The sequence below is a fragment of the Mustela nigripes genome, chromosome 7 (genome assembly GCF_022355385.1).
Source record: "Mustela nigripes isolate SB6536 chromosome 7, MUSNIG.SB6536, whole genome shotgun sequence".
Classification (NCBI taxonomy): domain Eukaryota; kingdom Metazoa; phylum Chordata; class Mammalia; order Carnivora; family Mustelidae; genus Mustela; species Mustela nigripes.
Genome location: NC_081563.1, coordinates 53,565,207 through 53,583,219, shown reverse-complemented (window position 1 = coordinate 53,583,219; position 18,013 = coordinate 53,565,207). Strand labels below are relative to the sequence as shown.

Below are 18,013 nucleotides of genomic sequence, written 5' to 3'. Positions count from 1 at the left end.
CCGATACTAAGCACGAGTGCCAGGACGACCTAGGCTTAGTAGGTGCCTTCAAGAGGCCAGAGTCACTCGGGGAGGCAGAAAGGAGCACATACAACTGGTCTACAGGGCCTGAGCGCCTCTCCCGGGCCCAACCTAGGGGCTAACCACCAGTTCCAAACTCTGGTCATTTACTGGGGGAGAAGATAAAGAGCTGCTCTGCACTCCTATTCCCGAAGGTCTCCTTCCAAAGGAAAGGGAACTCCATTTCCTCAAGGGAGATGGGGAGCTGCTGGGGCCTTTGGGTGGGTATTTGTTTTAATGTGCAAGAGAGAAACAATGTGCCTTGGTGATTTCTCTCCCCACTGCTCTGGCCCAGACGGGGCGAGAGAAAATGCAGTTTCCTCGGGAGGAAGCTGCGATTCGCGGCTGGACTCTGGCCCCAGCGGCCGCAGGGCGGATACTCGCACCTCCGAGAGTGTTGGGGCGCCTGGAGCCGCAGACCCGGAAAGTCCAAGTGCTCGGATTCCGCCGAGGGAGGCGCGGGGCTGGACGGGGCGGGGCAGGCGGTGCTATCCCGGAGGGCGACGAGACCGCAGAGCCTGGACGGCGGGTCCGGTCCCCGGCGGGGCTCGGGCACGTGCCGGGGGCGCAGCCCCAGGCTCAGGGGCAAGGCTGGTCCCCAGCTGGGCGCCAGGCGCTGCGGTCCCGGGCCCAAGCTCCAGGTGCGCTTCGTCCCCACCCCACCCCACCCCACCCGGAGGATTTTCCGGTCCCGTGTGCAGAGGGACAACCAGGAACTCGGACTCAGTCTCCACCCCGAAGTGGGGCGGGTCCGCCCGGGATAAGACCCGCTGCCCGGCCCCTCTAGGGTGTGATCTGACCGGTCGCAGGGGACGAGCGCAGCCGCATTTCGGCTCGAGCGGTAAGGGGGGACCCGGGCCGGGGGTCCTGGGCTCGGGGAAGGGGTCGCAGCACCCTCGGGGGGACAGCCGTGTGCCGCGCCCAGGAGGGGGTGCCGGCCGCCGGTCTGCGGGCGGGGCTTAGGCGGCCAAAGGGTGGAGCGGGCGCCGGCAGCCCCGGCGGGTATCCCCCCGGCACGGTCCAGAAGGAGACCGGTCGGAGACCACAGCGGTTATTTATTGAGTTCCATGTGCCAAGAACTGTGCTGGCTTCAGGTATTAACAAGAAAGGACTGAGTTAGTACTCCTTGCATATGACTCAGTCTAATACCCAAGTTTTCTTTTTACTTCTTTCTTCTCTCCTTTTAAGACACTTACTCAGTTTTCCTAGTTTCTTACCCTTTCCCTCCTCATGTATCTAATGCCCTCAGTAGACTGGCTGGCTGGCGCATGGAAATCTGTTACTCTTTTTTTTTTTAGGATTTTATTTATTTGATACAGAGAGATCACAAGTAGGCAGAGAGGCAGTCGGTGGTGGTGGGGGGGAACAGGCCCCCTGCCGAGCAGAGAGCGATGCAGGGCTTGATCCCAGGACCCCGAGATCATGACCTGAGCCTTAGGCAGACGCTTAACTCTCTGAGCCACCCAGGAGCCCCGGGAATATGTTTTTCTTATGAGATCTATGACTTAAGTCTTCCAGGGGCCGTCTCACTGTTTTGTCTTGGCTTTGACTAGTGGGAGACTATGGGGCCAAAGAGGCTTTTGCTTTTCAACAATCTGGCCCGCTGTAAGTGCTCTCTGGGTGATGCGCGTTTGTGAGCAGCACTGAGTAACCCACACCTTCCATGACACTTCTGCTTTCTCCAGCTGACAGTGGAAAGAATGGATAGGGTCACCCCCTCCAAATTACCCATCCCACCTCCTCCTTACATTGCAGGTAACACTTCTGATTGCCAAACCTTAGCCCTTTCCTTCCCAGGGAATTTTCAGAAGACACAGGTGGAAGAGGAAGCAGGAATGAGATGGGTAATCACAGCCACCCAAAACGGGCTTCCTTCCAGAGCCCAGCCCTATCTGGTCAAGGCCAGATCCCTTAGATTCAGCTCAGGCCAGATTTCTCTTGTTTTGGGGGAAGCACACGCGCACACACACACACAGAGGCACATGACTGTTAGATCAAGGGCATATGCGAATTTCCCTCCTAAATATTTTAATATTTGGCTAGGGATCATTTTTCTCTGGAAGCAAGTTAGAGAGTAACATGCACAGTCAAGTCAAATCACACCAGTTCTCAGCATCTGAAGAATGAGCTCCCTGGTTACCCTCAGACTTACGGCCTTTGGCCCATTTCTTTATGTCTATCCACTTACTTGTTTTCCCCATCCTGATCTTCTGCTTGTCAGGGAAGCCCAGTCGTCTTTAATAATGAGTGCCAGGCACTGCCAGGGAATAACTGAAGCTTCAGAATAAACCAAGGGCCTGGGGTTGGGGGGTGGGTCACTCTTACCTCGATCTTTGAGATTAAGAACAACCAGATATATTTTGGAGTAGAATTCAGAATTTATATGTTTTATTATAAAACAAGAAACTTAAATTTATTTGGGGGCTGTGATTTGGCCCAAACCTAGCCTTTGAGGGTTTGCTCTCACTAGAATTAGGGCTACTGTGGAGGCAGTGGGTGCCACCATGTCCTACCTGGAGGAACTTTGAATAACAGTCATCCTTGGTTCCTCATTTAATTGTTATTTCAACTTGCGGGTTCCTAACCTTGTTTCACAGATGAGGTGGGTGAGGGGACACAAGTTAATGGCCCTCAATTCTTGAGGGACTTGGCATGTGGACCAGAGAATAAACTCACTCCTTGTGGTGTTGGGCAGAGCTGGGTTGGATGGTGCATTCTGCTGGATGTAAGAGTGTGGCTTTTGAAACCCCTTGGCTGGGTGGACTTGGAGATGGAGAGCTTTCTCAACAAGAGGTGTTTAGGTGGGGGCCTTGTAGCCCCTTTTGGATGGGGCTGTTAAGGGTGGAAGGTTAAACTAAGATGACCTCTGAAATCATAGCTTTGTCACTTCAGGGTACATCAGAATTCCTCAGGAAGCTCAACAACATGCATATTCTTAATGCCACTCACCCCTGATTCTCATCCAGTGTGACAGAATTGGGCCCAGGAAAATGCATATTTAATAGGCTCCCTGGATGATTGCGATTCAGATGTTTCTTGGACCTTGCTTTGAGAAACTAAGCTTTAGAAAGACTTATATGAATATATGCATGCTTGATAAATTGAGTAAAGTATTAACGAAAACATGGGGCTTAAAGGAACTTAGGCCTGTCGTTATGCTGTAAATAATATGGTAAAAGCTGACATTATTCCCATTCTCAAGGACAGCTTTTTATTATGCCCTATCACATGAAATTCCCCACATAGTTTTACAATGTTTGACACCCCTAGACCAAATAGAGGGTTTAAACCAAAGAGGCCTTGTTTATTTTTAAAACTTAATTGAACCTGAGATGGATTACTATATTAAGAATAATGTACCTAGGAATTTAGGATTTGTTAGGCCTGTTGCTTGTTTTATTGGGAGTAGCTTGTTAGTGTTCACTTGTGTCTGCACTGGACTAAGAGCTTTTGTTACAGGAACCTAAACCATCACCTTTGAAGAATTGTTTTTAAAGGTTCAAGATGTTTGAGGTCAGTAAATTGCCATATTGTTTCTTGGTCCAGATTGCTAGACAAAGAACCCGAGGGAATGTTCTTAGCAGAATGAACCGCAATCAGCTGGAGAGATAAATTGCAGCTATAGGCCAAACTATAATTTGCTCTAGAAAACACCTTCATCAAACCTCCCCCCCATCATTAATCCTTTAAGGCCTACAGTATGAATGGCCCGACTTCTAACAGAGCTACAGGTCTCAAGAGTGGCCTTTTGTCAGGTCCAGTAGAAAGACCTTCCTGCCCTGTGGATTCATTTCTCTGGGTTAAGGCTCTCGTCCCCCCTGTCCTGCCCCCCTATCAGAGGTAACATTAGATTATTACCAGAAACTAACATAGAAGGGCTGGTTTGTGAGTGGGAACAAGTTCTCCTGATTTATGTGTACTTGAGTCATCTCCCCTTTAGGAAGTCCTTACTAGATACAGCCCTGCTAGTATAATCAGTCCCTGGCATCCTCCCTCTCACGTCTCTCCAGGGAGCATTTAGGAAGGTCTTTTCTGGGTCCTACCTTGCTTCAGCTTCTGCTGTTGATGCTTTTGGATGCTATACAAGAATCCGTTTGACTCAGTACTTCTCATCCTTGTTAGTTACATACCCCTTTGAGAATCTCAGTAAAGCTATGGATTGTCTCTTGAGAAAAAGAAACACATATTTGACATTGTTCGTATAATTTCAAGGGGATGGACATCTGTCCAAACCCAATCATGGTACCTAGCAGGTACGTAGATGGATTTGCTCTGAAATTTGGTGGCTTGTCAAAATTTTAGAATGGATTTGCCTTTGTTCTGGCAATTTGAATTCTGAATTTATCATAAAGATATACTTGGATATGTGTGTAGAGGCTTGTGTACAAGGATATATATACATTGCAGCATTGTTTATAGCAACAGATTGGAAATGAACTAAATATCTGTCACCAAGGGGTGGTTAAATTATGGAACATCCATTCAGTGCAGTATTGTGCAGCTGTTAAAAAATGATGCAGCTTGACAGGAATAGATTTGGATGATATCAAAGAATCTTTTTAAAAAACACTTTTTAAAAAAAATTAAAATATAGGGGCTCCTGGGTGGCTCAGTGGATTAAGCCTCTGTCGTAGGCTCAGGTCATGATCTCAGGGTCCTGGGACCGAGCCCTGCATCGGGCTCTCTGCCCAGCAGGGAGACTGTTTCCCCCTCTCTCTCTGCCTGCTTCTCTGCCTACTTGGGGTTTCTCTCTGTCAAATAAATAAAATATTTTTTTAAGAAAAGTAAAATACAGGATTGCATAGTATGCTACTACTTTTTTTGTAAGAATGATGGAGACTATCGTCTATATGCTTGTTAATGCATTAAATATTTCTGATAGTGTGCATAGGAAAATTATCACAGTGGTTGCCAAAACAAGGTGGGGGGGCAAAGTTCATCCAGATTTATCACTTTATACCATTTATTATTATTTGAATTTTTAAAATCATATTCACATATTATCAATTTTTAAAACATATAGTTACAGATATCACCTACCCATTTGAAGAGAGAGAATGAAGTAGAAATGGAAAATAAATACATATTATCAAATTTTCCAACCTCAAAATTAATACATGATCATATATATATTTTTAATTTTTCTAAAGATTTTATTTATTTGACAGAAATCACAAGTAGGCAGAAAGGCAGAGAGGGGGAGGCAGGCTCCCTGCCGAGCAGAGAGCCCGATAAGGGGCTCGATCCCAGGACCCCAGGATCATGACCCGAGCTGAAGGCAGAGGCTTTAACCCACTGAGCCCCCCAGGCGCCCCTATATTTTCTTATTTGTATGCAAAGAATGATGCTTTGGTCTCCAGTGAGCTATAATAGCAATCGCTCGTTTCTTACACATTTCAATTGGGCTGATTTTTCATTTGGCTACACTCCAGCTAGTTCCAAAAAGAATGTAAGGTGCTATGAACTGCCTGATAGAGAAAGCCCTGAATTTACTTGGTCTGATCAGTTCCATATGTTTTTTTAGCTGCAGAAACAGAGACAGGAGTAGATGGGATAAGTCCCAGCCTGTAGACTAGATAGACTTGCTGGGATAGGGCCCTTGGTCAAAGTCCCAGCAGTGCTATCAGAACTTGGGTACTGAGGGACCTGGCCTTGGCTTCAGAGCTAGACTATGTCTTAGTCTGTGAGGCCCCTGCTTCTTCCTGTTGGAGGGTCCATGTCACAGATACGAATAGCTGATGTTTGCTCGTGTGTCCTAGGAGCCTGGCCCTGTGCCAAACAACTGGCATGTTATTTACTAAATTTTCATCTATAATACGTGGGTGCTCCCATTATCATCCCCATTGAGTAAGTGAGGAAACTGAGGCACAAACGGGTTCAGTAATTTGCTGGAGGTCACATGCTACATGCAAATGGTAGAGTCAGGATTTGAATTTGGCAGTCTGGTTCAACTTCCTGTGCTCTACCACCCTGTTGTCCTACATAGTGCAGTAAGAACAGGGAATCAGGGGCCCCCTGGGTGGCTCAATTAAACATCTGCCTTGGTTCAGGTCATGATCCCAGGGTCCTGGGATTGAGCCCTGTGTCGGGCTCCCTGCTCAGCGAGAAGTCTGCTTCTCCATCTTCCACTCCCCCTGCTTGTGTTCCCTCTCTTGCTGTATCTCTCGTCAAATAAAGAAATAAATAAAATCTTAAAAAAGAATGGGGAATCAGCCTGAAAAGGCAGGGCTGGGAGTTTAAGCTGGCTGTGGGGCTGGACTCTTTCAGAGGGGGAGAGGTAGAAACCTGTGTCCGTACCACTTGTCTGAGATGAACTTGATGCCGACCTGGGTCATTCTAAATATCCAGGGGGGTCCCATGCAGTAAGTGAGTGAGGAGTGTAGCAGATATGAACCAAGACAATGTGCTGCTCTTGATTCCGGGGGCCCAGCCAGGTGGTAGCAAGACTTGGGGCAGCATTTAAAGACAGGGGAGACAGCCCAGCCCTTTGGGGAAGGGGCTTCAGGGGCGAGACAGGATGTCAACAGCTCCTGCCCAATGAATACAGGGCCACCCATCTATCATATAATGTGACAGGCCCTAGAGATTCGAAGGTAGAACACAGACCCTTTCCTTAGGGAGGTAAACAAGCAGATCAATAATTCAAAACTCATAGGACTGTATGATAAATGATTTGGTACACTTTGCACAGACCACAGAACAATAGAGGAGGTGCGCCTAACTCCATCAGGGGCGGGCAGAGAAGGCTTCTTGGGGGTGGGAGAGGAGAGATTTATGTACAGTCACAGGGATGACAAAGGAAGGCTGTTATTCACTGGAAGTATGGCCTGTTGATGAGAGCAGGGCTAGTTCCAGATGGGAGAGTGGGAGGACTCTCAGAAATGAAGGTCATTCTGTAGGCCTGTCGGGGACAGGACCAACCAGTCTTGGGGGACAGGTCCTGGAGGGTCCACAGTCGGAACTACTGTCCCCTATGGAGATCCTCATTTTCCTTTGTATCTGTTCTGCTGCTTAGTACATTTCTCTAATGCATGTTTTGTTTTAATAAAATGGAAGTGCTGGGTACCAGGAAGGAAATCCAGGCAGAGACTGAGCCTTGGAGAAACAAGACTCCCTATTTCCCTGTCCTACACATGGCCAACCGTTCAAGGTTCGGCATGGACACAGTCTTCTTCTCCATTTGACTTAATCTGAGTGAGGGGCCTCTCCACTATGGATACTCCTCTTTCCCTGTCATTCTCCCATCACAGGAATGTTCACGCCTTACTGTGTCTGATATCCAGCCTGGGCCACCCCCTCAGCTCTGAGCTGAGCTCCTCTGAGGGCAGGAACTACACAGCCCCCGTCCCCTGGCCTAGCACAGAGGGCGTGTGTCACTGTGTGTGCTGAATGAATGTATGATTTCCCATGGCCTAGAAAATTGAGTCCAGTGTCCAAGCTCAACCTGTCACAAAATGACCCATTTGTGAAAATCACCTTTCCAGAATTTTGTCTCCCACCACTCTCTTCCGGGTTTAAGTCTCCAGCCCCACTCCAAATGAAGTGTTTTCCAAATCATAGCTGAAGCTTCATTTTTACTGTTCTCTCTCTGCCAGCAAAACCTTTCACTCTTGAAATCTGTCATTGGAAGCCTAAGTCAAATGAGAACATTTGACTAGGGGTGGGGCAGGGTGGGGACGGGCTCAGTCTCCTGTCTCCCACCTTGCAACTCTTGACAATAGTTAGCACCTGCTGCTTTGTCTTTGGATCGGCTGTTTGTCTTACTAGCTTACAAAGCTCTTTGGTAGTAAGATACTGTTTCCTCCATCTTTGTTTCTGTCACAGTGCCTGGTACCCGATGAGGCAAAATCAATATTTAAGGAAGGACTATGAGTAGGTCTGTACACCTGGTGAGCCGCAGTTTTGGAACTGGGGTCTCATCCAGGGACCACCTGTGTGAGAACCAGGGCCCGGAACAGGATGTGAGGGGGATCACCTGGGGTGCTTACTGAAAATGGGTTCAATAAGGTCTTTGGGCCCTATCCGAGATTTACTGATTCATGTTCTTGAGTACAGCATCCCTAAAAGCTGTATGTCTAAACACTCCTCAGGTGCTTTTGCTGCACACTAAAATTTGAGAACTTTTTCTAGGTATCGTGTTAGGTGTCTTACAGTCTATATTACAATTAGGATCCTTTTGAAGCATAGCTCCAGACATGGTGTCCTGATATCATCCAAGGCTAGAAGAAAGAAGGAAGGCTAATCTCTGTCTTTTTAATCTGGCAGAAGTCTTTCTCTGAAGCCTCTTAGTAGGCTTCTTCTTATTTCTCCTTGGCCTGAAGTGGGTCCTCTGGCCACTTGAAAACCATTTGTTGCTATTGGAATGGGGTTGCCTTGGACCAATCATTATTTCTTCCTGGGATGAGTACTACGTCCCTGGTTTTCCAAACCATGAAGACTCAGTGAAAGTTCTCTTAATGAGGAAAGAAGGTATGATGGGGGTTGACATATTAGTGATCTTCTCAGAAATGCTGCACAATAGTCACTACTATGTCACTTATATGTCAGCATAGAGTAGCTGTGTTAGGTGGAGTTAAATCTGGAGGGCAGAGCAGAGACTGGAATTTGGCTTATGTTCTGGATTCCCAGCCTCCTCTGTCCAGCTTGGAATGATCTCCATTACAGCCTCTTCTAGCATGTGGGAAGAGAATTGAATTCAGAATGTCACAGAAATCATAAAATAACAGGTCAGGTTTGCCCGGAGAAATGCATGTTTGCAGTGAATGGTTTCAAGAACTCCATGTAAATAATCTCTGACAAACACATTTCCTGACTCATATTTATACAAATACTTTAAAAAGTGTTAATTATGACTCTTCCCATTAATATAGTTTTTTCTGTTTTTTACCCCCATTCCCTTATACTCACTTGATGTATGATCAGGAATGGGAATCTACACTTAGGAATGACCATGGAGCATTTTGAGGACCTTTTTGAGCATCAGTAGTTAGAATCTAGAATCATTACTGTAGAGCAGTAGTTCTCAAATTTGAGAATGCATCAGAATCACCTGCCTAGTTGGCTTGATGGGTTAAGCCTCTGACCTGCTCAGGTCATGGTCTCAGGGTCCTGGGATTGACCCCCACATTGGGCTCTCTGCCTGCCTCTCTGCCTACTTGTGATCTCTGTCAAATAAATAAAATCTTGAAAAAAAAAAAAAAACCACCTGGTGGGCTTCTTACAAACCAAATTGCCAGACCCTACCCTCAGAGTTTTGTAGGTGTGGTGTTGGGCCCAAGAAAGTGCACTTTTAACAAGTTCCCAGTTTCTGATGATATTGGTCTGGAAACCACACTTTCATAAACACTGAACTGTGTGAACTTCTTTTAGGTTGAAATACTGGTCTATTATTTATTGAAAAGATAAACATAATTGTGGACTTGGCATATTCTACTCTTTCCAGGTTCTTTTGAGCTCCTTATTATAGCTGCCCTGGGGCCTCCCAGAGGAGGAGACTGGATTCCTTTTCTGTGTTTTGGTGAATCTGTGGAAGGCTTATTCCTTGGAACTGAGAGGGTGACACCCACACACCCTCCCTCTGGGCCAGGCATGGTTGTAAAATAACTGAGACACACAAGTTGAAATCAGATACGGTTCCACATATGACATACCTACTAGCCAAATTCAGAGACAAGAAGTAGAATGATGGTTAGCAGGGACTGAAGTAAGGGAGAAATGGGGAGATATTATTGAATGGATACAGAGTTTCTGTTTGGGATGATGGGAGAGTTCTGGAAATGGGTAGTGGGGATGGTTGCATGACATGGTGAATGTAATTAATACCACTGAAATGGGGTGCATGGGTAGCTAAGTGAGTTGAATATCCAACTCTTCGTTTTGGCTCTGGTCATGGTCTCAGGGTCTCGGGGTCATGGGATCAAGCCCCACATTGGGCTCCCTGCTTAACAGGGAGTCTGCTTTTCTCCCTCTGTCTCCACCCCTCCCATTCATGCTCTCTCTCTTCAATAAATAAATAAATCTTAAAAAAAAAAAGAACACTGAATTATACACTTAAAACTGGTTAAAATGGTAAACTTTGTTATGTTTATTTTATCACAATTTGAAAAAAGTCTTGCTTTCTTTACTATTCTGTCTCCCAGTAGTGTGCTGGAGCGTCCTATTAGCCTATTAGAAGTGATTGTTAGGGGACCTAGGTGGCTCAGTGGATTAAGCATCTGCCTTTGGCTCAGGTCATGATCCCAGGGTCCTAGGATTGAGCCCCACATCGGGCTCTCTGCTCAGCGGGGAGCCTGCTTCCTCCCCTCTCTCTCTGCCTGCTTCTCTGCCTGCTTGTGATCTCTCTTTCTCTGTCAAATAAATAAATATTTTTTTTTAAGAAAGTTTTTATTACAGACATTTCCCAACTTATTTCAGAGACTAAGACTATGGTTTGCTGCACTAAATTTTGTTGCAGATAACAGGTGCTTGTGTTACACATGTGTAGATTTGCTTTTGGATGAGATAACAGGGTGTTAGTTGACAGTTGCAGATTCATGAGTGAGTGGCTATCCTGGCTGCAACCAGGAACCCAGAGTAGAGCAAATGGGCAGCCTGGGAAGAGTAAGGGATCACCAGCATCAGTAATTCATAGGGTCCTTTATTCCTGGTATGACTGGTAGAGCCTTCTCTCAGTGCTAGACCTTGCTGGCAGTTCTCAGTACTGCCAGCAGACTGGTACTGCTCACAGAAGGCTGTTTTCTGCTCAGCGTTTGGGTTCTGTCACCCTTTTGGAATTAAGTTCTTAAAACATTGTATTTGTTTCTGAATAAATAATATTTGATAAACTGTTTAAAAAAAATACACCCAAGTGAGAGAATAGTAAAATGGACCTCTGTGTTTATTCATCACCCAGCTCAACAGTTACCAATATTTCACCAAAAAAGAGACTTTCCAACTATTTAAGTAATAAGAGGGAGGAATACAAAGGAAAAGATGGCCAGATATGATTGAAAGTTTTTCTCCCAAAATTTGGCTTTATTGAGTTAAAAGGATAGTATTAAATTGGTAAAATACTTAATAATACATTTTAGACATAAAATATTAAATTTTATAACATGGGAATAATTTCTGTAAGTTTTAGTAAAGCACCAAGATGCTAAAAATAGGTGACTTATCTAAAATAGAAACAGGTAATACACAAAGAACGGGAGTTGAAAAAAGGGAGTCCGTGTTCCTACTACTGATTTAAAAAAGCAAGTTAAATCAATAATAAGATTTAGTATTATACTCAAATATTATGTTATAAAGTAATAAAGCAAGCAAGTTTATGGCTAGCTGGGGTTTGGATGTCCTTGTAAATTTGGAGGACAACTGGAAATATACATAAGTATCAGATATCACAAGAAATACATCAAAAAGAAGAATAAAATATCTTGCAAAGCTAAATATAAATATTGTAGCTATGGTTTTAAAACCTGAACAATCAATAGTAGGGACATTGAATAAATTACAAGATATCAATATAATGGAAGAGTATAATTTTAGTACAGTGACCCATATGGTGATTGTGTGAAGTATGAAAAATTAAGAGGAAAGAGTAGAACACGATATCATATACATACTGTGATTACAATTAAAATATTGGCACAAATAGAAATAATAATAGATGGTAAGTTTACATTGTTTTAAAATGTCCTTCTCAGTGCTGAAAGTTGATGAAATAATTTACAAAATAAAAGGAAAGGGAAATAGGGGATTGCTTAAGGCCTCACAGACTCTACAGTTCTCTGAAAGTTAGTCTTTTCCATTCATTGTCAATGGAAAGATCCATAATTTTCAGCATTGCAATGGAAAATTTTACTTCTGTCTGTATTCTGGTGGGTTTATGAAACAAGTTTATCAGCTCACCCAGGCAATTTAATAACAGCTGGAGGGGAGGAGAGGTTAATAGTAACAGGTAAAATTGCCACTAACTGCCTTATATTGTTACCCACTATAAATTCCTGAGGTTGCTAAAACAGAAATAAAAGTTAATCAATAAACCAAATAATAAATTTTACTATATGTTATATTAAATTCTCATTTAATTTAAATTTACCAGATTTAAACTTCTGTTGCTATATTCTGTTGCTAAAACAGAAATAAAATTATAATAAATAAAGCAGATAAATTTTCTGTCATGTACATTTATTATCTTTACTATTCAAAAATAAGAAAGGTTTTTTTTTTTTTTTTTTTTTTAAGATTTATTTATTTGACAGAGAGAAATCACAAGTAGACAGAGAGGCAGCCAGAGAGAGAGAGAGAGAAGCAGGCTCCCTGCTGAGCAGAGAGCCCGATGCGGGACTCGATCCCGGGACCCTGGGATCATGACCTGAGCCGAAGGCAGCGGCTTAACCCACTGAGCCACCCAGGCGCCCAGAAAGGTTATTTTTAAAAAGCTAGCCAGTGTTTTCTGTTTTATCCTTCCTGTGATATTTCCTAAGGTGGTAATACTAAATTTTTTATGATCTCTGCAGATAGTCTCCATTTCTTTTAAAAGGATTCCTGGCTGGAGGATTCTATTTTTTATGAAAACAAAAAACCCCACAAAAACACTTTAGTTGAAACCAAACAATAGTGAAAAGAAAGATATTTAGATATGAGTTGGTGAGCCCTCTTAAATACATATGTATGTTTTACAAATCTAAAATGTCTTGCCTCTTGATTAAATAAAGGGAGGGAAAGAATTGATCATAGAAAATTTACCTGGGCCTGATATGCTGAGTACAAAATAGTTAAGCCAAACTCTTTAGTTTCACAGGATTTCTTGATGTTATTACACTAGTCATTTCCCCCTTCCTATTAATTAATTACTTAAAGATTTTATTTATCTATTTAGGAAAGAGGGAGCACCAGTGCGGGGAGGGACAGAGGGAGAAGGACAAGCAGACTCCCCACTGGGTAGGTGGCTTGACCCAAGCCTCCATCCCAGGATCCTGAGATCATGACCTGAGCCTAAGGCAGACCCTTAACTGAGTGAGCCACCCGGGGCCCCTCCCGCCAATTTAGATAAGTATTATTTTGCCAAATAGTGAGGGTGCCCCTTAGTTCCCTGAGCTTTCTTTTGAATAATTACACCGATTATTTCCAGGAATAGGCCATCCCTTTAAATATTCTGAGGCCTAATTCCTTTTCTCTTCTTCTCTATAGCATTTTGTCCTAGGCCACATTTTGTGTTTTTCTTTCTATTTTTTTAACACATGGGGAAATGAAAGCACTAAGATGAGCAAGGTTTTTTTTTGTGTGTGGTATTTAAAAGTAATCATCTGGTCATTCACGTGAAGTGTTTAGAACAGTATGTGACACATAGTACAATAAGCATTCAGCAATAGCTGTAATCATTTTTATTAAACAAGGCCAAGTGTGTAGAGCAGTGGTATGCAGTAGAAGGGCAGAGCAAGGCACAAACATAGGTCTGAATTATCTAGTAGTCACATTTTATTTTTATTTTTTATATTTTTAAAGATTTTATTTATTTATTTGACAGAGATCACAAATAGGTAGAGAGGCAGACAGAGAGAGAGAGGGGAAGGAAGTAGACTCCTTGCCGAGCAGAAAGCCCGATACGGGACTTGATCCCAGGACCCTGATACCATGACCTGAGCCAAAGGCAGTGGTTCAACCCACTGAGCCACCCAGGCACCCCTAGTAGTCACATTTTAAAAAGTTAAAAGAGACAGGTTAAATGAGATTTAATAATATGGATTATTTTACATTTTACCCAGTAGATCTAAAGTATTATCATTTCAGTGTCTAGTCAATAGAAAAAAATATTGGGATGTTTTACAGTCTTCTTTTCATACTATACTAAGTCCTAACAGTCTCGTGTGAATATTATATACTGACAGAACATCTGAATCTGAATGCTAAATTTCCATCAGAAATATTTGGTCTGTATTTAGATTTCATATAATTTAATTTTCATGTAGATTCATATACCCAAATCATTTTAAACATATTTAGAACTTTTCCAGTATCTGAATGGAATGCCAAAAAATAATTTTCCTTTTAATATTTGCATCCACATTGGAAAAAATGGCTCATCTCTTTTAGAATCCATGATTTGACTTTGAAACTAAAAGCGTAACACTTTTTTTTTTAATTAACATATGTATTATTAGCCCCAGGGGTACAGGTCTGTGCATCACCAGGTTTACACACTTCACAGCACTCCCCATAGCACATACCCTCCCCAATGTCCATAATCCAACCACCCTCTCCCTACCCTACTCCCCCCGGCAGCCCTCAGTTTGTTCTGTGGGATTAAGAGTCTCTTATGGTTTGTCTCCCTCCCGATCCCATCTTGTTTCACTTATTCTTTTCCTACTCCCCAAACCCCCCACGTTGCATCTCCACTTCCTCATATCAGGGAGATAATATGATAGTCATCTTTCTCCAATTGACTTATTTCACTAAGCATAATACTCTGTAGTTCCATCCACATTGTTGCAAATGGCAAGATTTCATTTCTTTTGATGGCTGCATAGTATTCCATTGTATGTGTGAGAGAGTGTGTGTGTGTGTGTGTATCACATCTTCTTTATCCATTCATCTATTGATGGACATCTAGGTTCTTTACATATTTTGGCTATTATGGACACTGCTGCTATAAACATTCGGGTGCACGTGTCCCTTCGGATTACTACATTTGTATCTTTAGGGTAAATACCCAGTAGTGCAATTGCTGGGTTATAGGGTAGCTCTATTTTCAACTTTTTGAGGAACCTCCATGCTGTTTTCCAGAGTGGTTGCACCAGCTTGCATTCCCACCAACAGTGTAGGAGGGTTCCCCTTTCTCTCCATCCTCACCAGCATCTGTCATTTCCGGACTTGTTAATTTTAGCCATTCTGACTGGTGTGAGGTGGTATCTCATTATGGTTTTTATTTGTATTTCCCTGATGCCGAGTGATGTGGAGCACTTTTTCATGTGTCTGTTGGCCATCTGGATGTCTTCTTTGCAGAAATGTCTGTTCATGTCCTCTGCCCATTTCTTGATTGGATTATTTGTTCTTTGGGCATTGAGTTTGGTAAGTTCTTTATAGATTTTGGATACTAGCCCTTTATCTGATATGTTGTTTGCAAATATCTTCTCCCATTTTGTCAGTTGTCTTTTGGTTTTGTTAACTGTTTCCTTTGCTGTGCAAAAGGTTTTGATCTTGATGAAGTCCCAGTAGTTCATTTTTGCCCTTGCTTCCCTTGCCTTTGGCAATGTTCCTAGGAAGAAGTTGCTGCAGTTGAGGTTGAAGAGATTGCTGCCTGTGTTCTCCTCAAGGATTTTGATGGATTCCTGTCTCACTTTGAGGTCCTTCATTTATTTTGAGTCTATTTTCATGTGTGGTATAAGGAAATGGTCCGGTTTCATTTTTCTGCATGTGGCTGTCCAATTTTCCCAGCACCATTTGTTGAAGAGACTGTCTTTATTCCATTGGACATTATTTCCTGAAAAGTGTAACACTTTTAAAACTGCTTTTGTTGGGGAGCCTAGGTGGCCCAGTGGGTTAAGTGTCTGCGTTCAGCTCATGTCATGATCCCAGGGTTCTGGGATAAACCCCCAAACCTCCCTGTGCAGGGAGCCCACTTCTCCCTCTCCTGCCTGCTGCACTCCCAGCTTATGCTCTCTTTCTCTGTCTCTCTTTCTACCAGTTCAGTCTCCTTTTTTCTTTACTGCGCAGCTCATCATGCCCCTGCCTCTCCACTCAATTCCACCTCCCTCACATGCCTTGGTTTTAAATTTTAAAATGTGTCTATACTTTTTTTTTTTTAAGATTTTATTTATTTATTTATTTACTTGAGAGAGAGACAGTGAGAGAGAGCATGAACGAGGAGAAGGTCAGAGAGAGAAGCAGACTCCCCATGGAGCTGGGAGCCCGATGCGGGACTCGATCCCGGGACTCCAGGATCATGACCTGAGCCGAAGGCAGTCGTCCAACCAACTGAGCCACCCAGGCGTCCCTTTTTTTTTTTTTTTTTTTTTTTTGTCGTCATTAGTTCATGTCTTTTATTAACCCACATACAGTTACTTGTCTTTAGGTTTCTTGAAGCAATAGGTCAGACATTTGCCACAATTATGTCTGTCAAAGTAGCTAGCCATAAACACTTCAGCGCCATATTCATCCAAAGGGCGCTCCTGAGGAGCGCAACGATTTTGCCATTCTTCTCCACCTTACAAGACGGCCAGCTTAACCTTCTTCCTCTTATGCTTATTCTTCTTGGGAGTGCTTTAAGGCTTCTTCCATTTCTTAGTACCACCAGGAAGTCTCAACACAGTTCCTTCAGAATGTTGTAGTCAGGGGTGCCTTGGTGGCTCAGTCGTTAAACCTTCAGCTCAGGTCATGATCCCAGGGTCCTGGGCTCGAGCCCCACATGGGGCTCCCTGCTGAATGGGGAGCCTGCTTCTCCCTTGCCCTCTAACCCCTACTTGTCCTTCAGCTCTTGCTGTCTCTCTGTCAAATAAATAAATAAAATCTTAAAAAAAAAAAAAGAGGATGTTGTAGCAGACAGAGTACGTTCCAGTTACTTGCCCGCGAAGATCAGTCTCTGGTAATCAGGAGGAATCCCTTCCTTATCCTGGATCTTGGCCTTTACATTTTCTATTGTAGTTAAGGTTTCAGCCTTGAGAATGATGGTCTTCTCCATAAGGGCTTTCACAAAACTCTGTACCTTGGCAGCTGTTCCACCTGAGGTTGAGGAAAAGGAAGAGAAGGGGCAGACCTGGGGACACAGGAGAGGGTGTCGGGTAGGCTGCTGGCCGGAGAGGTGCCAAAGAGCACACACTCCCATACTTATTAAGAATAATTTAAACCTTTTTATAAGATTTTATTTATTTATTTCACAGAGAGAGAGCACAAGCAAGGAGAGCAGCAGGCAGAGGGAGAGGGAGATGCAGACTCCCCATGGAGCAGGGAGCCTGCTACAGGGTTCAGTCCAGGACCCTGGGATCATGACATGAGCCAAAGGCAGATGCCCAACTGACTGAGCCACCCAGGTGCCCCTAGAAGAATTTAAATGTAATTATAAATTATAATTTACATAAATAGCACTGTGGTGCTGTCTAAAAAACATTGAAATAAGCACATGAAAAAAATTACATCAGTGCAAAGAAAAATATTCAGAGTGAGCATATCTGTTGACACCAACTAGATGGGTGGTGAGATTAGGTGTAACACTAGAAAAGATGCAGCATGCCTGATGTGTGTACTCCGTGCGGGGGGGTTAAAGTGAAAGACAGCCTGACTAAAATATAAAAGTTGTGTGCTGGGGCACCTGGGTGGCTCAGTGGGTTAAGGCCTCTGCCTTCAGCTCAGGTCATGATCCCAGGGTCCTGGGATCGAGTCCCACATCGGGCTCTCTGCTCAGCAGGGAGCCTGCTTCCTCCTCTCTCTCTGCCTGCCTCTCTGTCTACCTGTGATCTCTGTCAAATAAATAAATAAAACTCTTTAAAAAAAAAAAAAAAAAGTTGTGTGCTAGGAGGGCGCCTGGGTGGCTCAGTGGGTTAAAGCCTCTGCCTTCGGCTCAGATCATGATCCCAGAGTCCTGGGATCAAGCTCCGCATTGGGCTCTCTGCTTAGCAGGGAGCCTGCTTCCTCCTCTCTCTCTGTCTGCCTCTCTGCCTACTTGTGATCTCTGTCTGTCAAATAAATAAATCTTAAAAAAAAAAAAGTTGTGTGCTATGGAAAGACATTTATACTGCATCAGTTTTAAAATTTAAATTTAATTAAAATCAAAATTTAAAATTTAGTTTCTCAGCGGCACTGGCTAAATTTCAGTTGCTCAGTAACCACACGTGGCCTCATGGCTACGGCATTGTATTGGGCAGGTACAGAAGCTGTGACTTTCAAAAGACAGGAGGCCCCCACTCGGGGCACCTATTTGTGTTGGCATCAGGTGCCAAAGTTGTTGGTACGGTGCCTGGTCCAGTTCCCAGTTTCTGGC

At 43.7% G+C, this 18,013-nt stretch overlaps 1 protein-coding gene across 4 annotated transcripts in view; it reads left to right on the top strand.

The window, feature by feature from the left end:
* Nucleotides 1-750: 750 nt before the first annotated feature.
* ANXA4 (annexin A4) overlaps nucleotides 751-18,013 on the top strand; it is a 75,861-nt gene continuing 58,598 nt past the window's right edge. The window contains exons 1-2 of one of the 4 annotated variants that reach the window (XM_059405930.1): nucleotides 751-901; nucleotides 15,300-15,383. The gene's annotated coding sequence lies outside the window, so the exon portion shown is untranslated. The remainder of the gene's footprint in view (nucleotides 902-15,299; nucleotides 15,384-18,013) is intronic. The other 3 variants (XM_059405927.1, XM_059405929.1, XM_059405926.1) reach the window with 3 other exon arrangements.